Source organism: Procambarus clarkii, chromosome 15 (genome assembly GCF_040958095.1).
Source record: "Procambarus clarkii isolate CNS0578487 chromosome 15, FALCON_Pclarkii_2.0, whole genome shotgun sequence".
Classification (NCBI taxonomy): domain Eukaryota; kingdom Metazoa; phylum Arthropoda; class Malacostraca; order Decapoda; family Cambaridae; genus Procambarus; species Procambarus clarkii.
The window spans coordinates 40,298,900-40,305,906 of record NC_091164.1 but is presented as its reverse complement, the minus strand read 5'-3'; the positions used below and the strand labels follow the sequence as shown (position 1 = coordinate 40,305,906).

General features: G+C 43.5%; 1 non-coding gene across 1 annotated transcript; it reads left to right on the top strand.

Annotated features, from left to right (window-relative positions):
* Positions 1-5,865: 5,865 nt before the first annotated feature.
* On the top strand, positions 5,866-5,937 carry TRNAM-CAU (transfer RNA methionine (anticodon CAU)). Its single transcript has one exon. It is a non-coding gene; the product is annotated as a tRNA-Met (tRNA).
* The last annotated feature ends 1,070 nt before the right edge of the window (positions 5,938-7,007 follow it).

Below are 7,007 nucleotides of genomic sequence, written 5' to 3'. Positions count from 1 at the left end.
TCGTTTACCAGTACCAGTAAACGTTTTTCCAGTCGTTTTGTCTGCCCGGTGTAGCCCAGAAGAATCTGCAGCCTCCCGGCTGCTGGCTTATCCAGACATGTGTGGCCTCCCAGGACGCTGGTTATCAGACGTATTGTCTGCTCGGTGTAGCCCGGAATATACTGCGGCCTCCCAGGCCGCTGGTTATCAGACGTATTGTCTGCTCGGTGTAGCCCGGAAGATACTGCTGCTTCCCAGGCCGCTGGTTTATTCTAGACGTTTAGTCTGCCCAACGTAGCCAGGAAGGTTGACAGCCGCTGCCGTCTTAGCTGACTGCGTTCAGGGGCTGCTCCCCAGCCGACGTCCTTCCTGTGATGAGTTAAGCCGGCGATGTTCTACAGGTATTATATTTATATTGGTCATATAAATACACGGCCTTTCTGGCCGCGGGTTTATCCAGACGTGTTGTCTGCCGGTGTAGCCCGGAATCTACTGCGGCCCCCCAGGCCGCTGGTTTCTCCAGACGTTTTGTCTGCCCACTCTAGCCACGAAGGTTGTCATAGCCGCTGCCGTCTTCGCTGTCTGCGCTCGGGGGTTCATGTCCAGCCGACGTTCTTCCTGTGGTGAGTTAAGCCGGCGATGTTATTCAGGTATCTTATTTACATTGGCCATATAAATATGCGGCCTTCCAGGCCGCTGGTTTATCCAGACGTGTTGTCTGCCCGGTGTAGCCCGGAAGTCACAGTGGGCCCCCCCAGGCCGCTGGTTTATCCAGACGTTTCATCTGCCGGTGTAGCCCGGAACGTTTCCACAGCCACCGACTGTGGAAACTTACAAGTGTTAATCCTGTTTCTTTTTTTCTTTTTTTTTGAGATATATACAAGAGTTGTTACATTCTTGTACAGCCACTAGTACGCGTAGCGTTTCGGGCAAGTCCTTAATCCTATGGTTTCTCTAACGAATTATAGTCCAGCTTTATTTTGAGCATACTTTGTTTTGCAATTTATAATTATTTATAATGTTATAATTAATTAGTTATAATTGGTTTATAATTTTATTATTTACACCATTTATTTACGATTATTCATATAATATAATTTATTACATTGTTAGGCTTTCCAACGACGTCGTCCCAGCTGGTGTTGTTCCTGCAGAGGATGGGCCAGCTGGTGGCTCGGCCGTAGCTGTTGCAGTGGGCGCCCTCACAGACTCGGCTAGTTTCAGCAGACGATGTTACAGCTGCTAACGCCCCAGTTCAATGTTAGGCTTCCCGGCAGCCGACGCTTCAGTCATGAAGCTCCAGCTGAAGCGTTCCACCCGATGTTGTGCCCATCAATTTATCACACTTTTCAGTTTTGTAATTCTCGCTTTCCCAGCTTCATGAATTGTTCCCGTTATTTTCTAGGACAGTTATATTCCAGTCTTTAGCCTAAGTTGTCTTGCAGCTGGCCCTCTACTTACCACTAAGGCCTTCCCTGGTGGCCAGTTGCCCTATTTTCCTCCCTTTATCAGATGTTGATGCTCCAGCGGTCGATGTCCAGCTGCAGGTGCCCAGCTCCGATGTTCCAGCCGCTGATGGCAGGATTTTGCAGTTCAACATTCGGCAACGGTCGTTAAGTTAATCCATTATATTGCACAATTTTGACTATTGGTGTTTGTGTTACACGCTACGTTTAATGCGGGTTTAAGGTCCAGCTACTACCCACGTGCATATTTCTTTAACTTATAAAACCCGGGCTTATTGTACTTGAGTTATTAACTAAGCCAGCTAGGTTGTGCTAGTTGCCGTGTCACAGGCCTCTTGCCTCAGTTTCCCTGGCTTCGCTTTTTCCACTAGCCTACTCACTTTATTCCCACTCAGGATGCTTTGTCTTGTTGCATGTGTCTTTTACTGTGTTTACAGTATGTTTGTTTAACTTTTGCTTTGCCTTAAGTTATTAAGTAAAGTCAGTTACGGGCCCTTGTCTCCTGCTTTAAGTTTCTGGCCCTGCATTTATGTTTAGTTTCCTCTGTAAATTATTACTGTTTACGGGTAGCCTTGCGGCATATTTGTTGTTTCTCCTGGTTACGTTATGTGGTTTATCATTTACGGCCTAAATGTTTACATTTACCCTATCACAGTTTAATTCTTTTGATGCCCTCCGAACACCAGCTGCAGGTTTTACTTCCCGGTGGAATTTTATGCTTGTTCGCTCGACTTTAAGTTGTTAGGTAAGGCCAGTTAGGCTGAGCGAGTGGCTACTCGCTGTCTCAGTTAGCTCTACCTTAAGCTTTGACGCCCTGGCGTCGTGCGGTACACCGTTTTGGTGTTTTATAATTTATATTTGTGAACAAGTTTAAAATATATCTTATGATTGCTAGACTTTCAGTTAAGAGTTGTATTGCTTCCGCAATTTATAGCATTGCTTTCGCCTCATGCCTAAAATTTGTTATTGTTGGACTCGCAATTACGATTCGTATTTAATACAAAAAAAAAAAAAAAAAAAAAAAAAAATTCCCGCAATTTACACTTTGCTTAAGTTTCACGTTCAATTTGTTATATTAAGGGACTTTCAATTAGGATTTGTATTAATCTATTGCTTTGCCTCTGTGCCATTAAGTTAATTTCAGCTAGGGTACGCTAGTTGCAGTGCATACAGGTGGGGTACCCCCCCCATTTTTTCCTCCGGTTATTTCGTCCTATTACACTCGTTTCCCCCATTATATATTCTAAATATTGTGCATTATATTTGACCACCCATTCTTCTTCGCATCGACAGTACATTAAGATACATTTGGAATGCTACAGAGAAGTTGAGCATGGCCTCGCGCACGGTGTCATGCAATAACTGGCCATCGGCCTTCCTTACGGCAAGCTTAAGCCAGTCAGTTAGCATGATGTTGGCCAGTATGTTGTTGGCCAGCAGCAGCCAGCATGCTGTTGGCCATCCGGTCGCTAACGTTCTTTGGCCATCCGGCCTTCTGGGCTAATTTAATACTTTTTAATAATTTAATAATTTTAATAATTTAATACGTTAATACTATTATCTTCCCTTATTTGCTGGGCTATATGGTAGTATTATATTATTCCGTATCGTTACTGTCATTCCAGTATTATTTTATTAAAAATATAAATTGTTATTATGGTTTGGCGTTGCTTTCTTGATTTCTTCCATTCTGCGGCACTTGCCGTCATCGGTTATTTACGTTATTACATTGTATTCTTACATTGTACGATTATTTACGACATTGTATTCTTAATATTATTCCTTATTACAGTTACTGGATGACGGTTCCCTGCCGTCGATTTCACTTTGCTCCTGTTCTAAAAGATGTAGCCGAAGTTCACGGCGTACTAGCTGCGGCTTTCAGACGCTCATTGACAACACAAGACTACACTCAGCGGCCACTTAAGGCAGACTCCTCGGCTTCTATCCAGCCCTATCAACCGTCTGGAGGCAGAGATGGGATGGAGACCAAGGGTAATGTTCCCCGCTCACATTCTACATCCGCTTAGGACACAAGCATGTTATAGATTTGGCTTTAAGAATTGGTTCTTATTCCATTTTATTGTTTATGTATATATTGCTTTGTTGTATATACCCGTTCTTGGTATATGTTTGGTTTATATTCAAGATTTACAGTGTTTCGTATTATCCCTGTTTATAGCTGCTTTGTGCTTCTTTGCTGTTCTCCTACTGGCTTTCTCCCACCTTTGCTCTTAGCAAAGGTACTTCCCCCTTCTGTTTGCTGGAAGATTCTTAGAATTGTTAGCCCCCTTCATTGCTTCAGTATAATTGTTCGGAAAACTCTTTATTCATCCAGGATTGTTAATTAAGGAATCTCTTAATTCCTGTGCCGGGCTCCCTCCCCCCGTTTTACGTCTCCGTATTGATTCAGCTAGGGTTTCCCTCTCGTCTGTGCCCTTGCCTGTCACGATAACACTGCATGCCGCTTCTGCCCACCCTTACTGCCTTATATCTTTCAGCCTGGGGGGAGGTGATCTACGCGACAAAAAATCGACGCACGCTCCGACTGGACCAGGTATCGCTTACATGGTCAGGAATCGACACTCTTCGGATCCTACAAGCGCAGTGCAGGGCGCACGCATACCCTAGCCCAGCGAGCGCCCCCCAGCAAGTTCTACCCGGCCCGTGCCCAGTGAACAGGCAACACTTCTTCAGGGCGATTAATTCGCGTCGCCCTCGCAATGATAGGCTCGCCTTCAGCCGACCACGCACTCTTACCTTTAGAATTGACAGGGCCACTCGGCTCTCTCGACGGGCTAGCCATCGGAGTTAACGGCGGGTCCAGCAACCAGCTGGAACACCCAGCTGACTACGTCCGGGACGTTGTTGCACTGCCATTCTGAGGCCTCCTTGCGACCAGCGGGCCTCGCCCTTCGGGGGGGGGGGGGGGGTCCGGCCAGCTGGCCTGCGGTGGGGGCGCAGCGCCGGTCCCCAAGTGTCCCGCTGTCCGCCGCTAATCCTTTGCCCAGTCTACGTGCTAGTAAGAGTAAGGAACCCCTTCTCCCGCTGGCCCTCGCGGGATTGGGGGTGCTCCGCCGGAACCCCCAAAGTGATAAGCCTGCAGATAGCTAAGAAATATTCCCATGAATTGTAATTAGTCTAATTAATGCAACTTTCATTTACTACCTATAGATGTAGTTATTAATTGTAATTGATCTCTACTTTATCATTAAGGATTATTCATTATAATTATTCCTTAATACTTTAGTGTTATGCACTAGTCAATAATTATTTATCATTCATCCTAATTAGCTATTTGATTCATTAAAAATAATTGCTTATCATTATACTATGTTATTATTATTATTTATTATATAATAATAATTTTATCTATTAATTTGTTATTTATTAATTTATATAATAAATTAATTTATATAATAAATTAATTTATTATATATTAATTTTATATATTAATTTATTATTTACCATTATAAAATAAACAAGCCCCCAATCTGAGCACGTTTTCTTCCAACCTCAGAAAATGTACGATATTAGGCCTCAGATTGCGCGTATTAGGCCTAGAAAGGTTCAGTTAGTTAAGGTTGTCTTTGCAACATAAATATAAAACCTTTTCCTGTTTGTCTAAATTCAATAGTTCAGATTTCTACTTTCTAATTGCGTTGTACGTCGATATGTTTACTGTGGTGCTCACCGTTACTATAAGTACTACCAACACAAGAGGATGGGCTGCAGTTTCACGAGCCGCTACCATTTTCTTGTACGACAATTGTTGGTCTTGGGAAGAGTATTCGTCAAAAGGCGCCGTTCTATTAGGAGGACGGGTTGAACATCTACATACCGAGTTTTGGCGGCATAACACAACAATTTAGAAAATAATATATAATTATAAACAGCCTCCCAGTCCTTTGGAGCTCGTCAACTGTTTAATATGTGTAAAGTCGCCAAAGACTGAGATAACATGTTCGTAAGTACTTGCGTAACTGACTGATGAATCTCGGTCCAGACACTAAATATAATTCTTATGCTTGGAATGTTTACATGCAAGAAGAGTTGCTATAGACCTCAACAAACACGACAGATCAGCCTCCAGGGCTGAGTGGATCCCATACTTATCCTGTAGACCCCATGTATACCTATCCTGTGAGCGTTAGTGCCTCCAATACATGTCCTGTTCATGAGTGGTAGTGAACCCATACCCATCGTGTGCAGCAGTGATCACATACCCATGCTATGATGTATGTCATACGCAGCTGGCTGTGCCCATGCAGTAGCCATGATGTGTGCATCACATGCGCAAGATCAGTACGTACTGGTGCGTTACTGCGCAGAAACACTGATACTTTTATTTATGAAGAAAATATTACCAATTATAATATTATAAAAGATGTATAAAATGTATCATCCAAATAATATGAGCAGCAGAGTGGCGCAGTGGAAGCGTGCTGGGCCCATAACCCAGAGGTCCGTAGATCGAAACTACGCTCTGCTACGAAATTGTTTTAATATATTAATAATGTTTTTACATTACAAATGTAGGTACATAGCAGTGCCTTGCTACCTCCTTCAATATAAGTAATTACAAATTACAGGTTGATCTAGCTATATGTTAAAAAATAAAGGCACAATAACGAACGTGGGAGATTTGTACCTGAATTTACCTGTCTCTAGTGTCCTCGACGGATAGTAGAAGCCATCGGCTTGTCAAAGGTCCCCCCTCCCCCCCCCCCATGGTTCATGAGGATTGTTTCTATTTGGATTTTGAACTGAGGTAATATCTTGGTATTTAACGACTTCACCGGTTAGACAATTCCATGGGATAACCCTAGTTCATAGTTTAGTTAATTTAATATGCACCATATACCCGTCCTGTGGGCGGTAGTGGAAAGAGTTACAGGGGCACATAATGGGCTCAGGGACTGAACCCCACAACTCATTTACCTGAGCAAGTTAATCTTGCTGAGAGTTACAAAATTCAATGCACATCATCACATCAACAATGGGCTCGAGACCGCCCACAAGAACAGTTTCTAAATTAAGCAACTGACATGTGGAGAGCCCTACAGCGAGAAACATTTGTACGCTAACCAACTGTGTTACGGAGGCTACGCTCTCTAAAACCTTACAAATATTTCCTCCTGCTTCTTACCGCTCGCTCCCGCCATCGGAAGCCCTAAAACTGCTTCCTCCCGCTCTCTGAAGCTCTAGTAACACTTCCTACCACTCTCTGAACATATAAAAATACTTCATGCTGCTCGCTCCCGATCTCTGAAACCCTATTAATACTTCCTTCTGCTATCTTCCGTTTTCTCCCGCTCTCTGAAGCCTTAAAGCTTTAGAATAGCTTTAAAGCCTCTAGCTTTAGAATTCACTCAATCTATGGCTCCCTGTTTAAACTTCAAACCTCTCCGAAGTAATCCATGGCTCCAGAAACTGCACAACCTTGTGAAAATGCAATCAGAAGCTATTTTGGCCCTCCAAGACACAGTCACCCGACAACAACATACCATAGACTGCCTCCTTAAATCGTCGATGAACAACAACCAAGAAATTCTCAACATA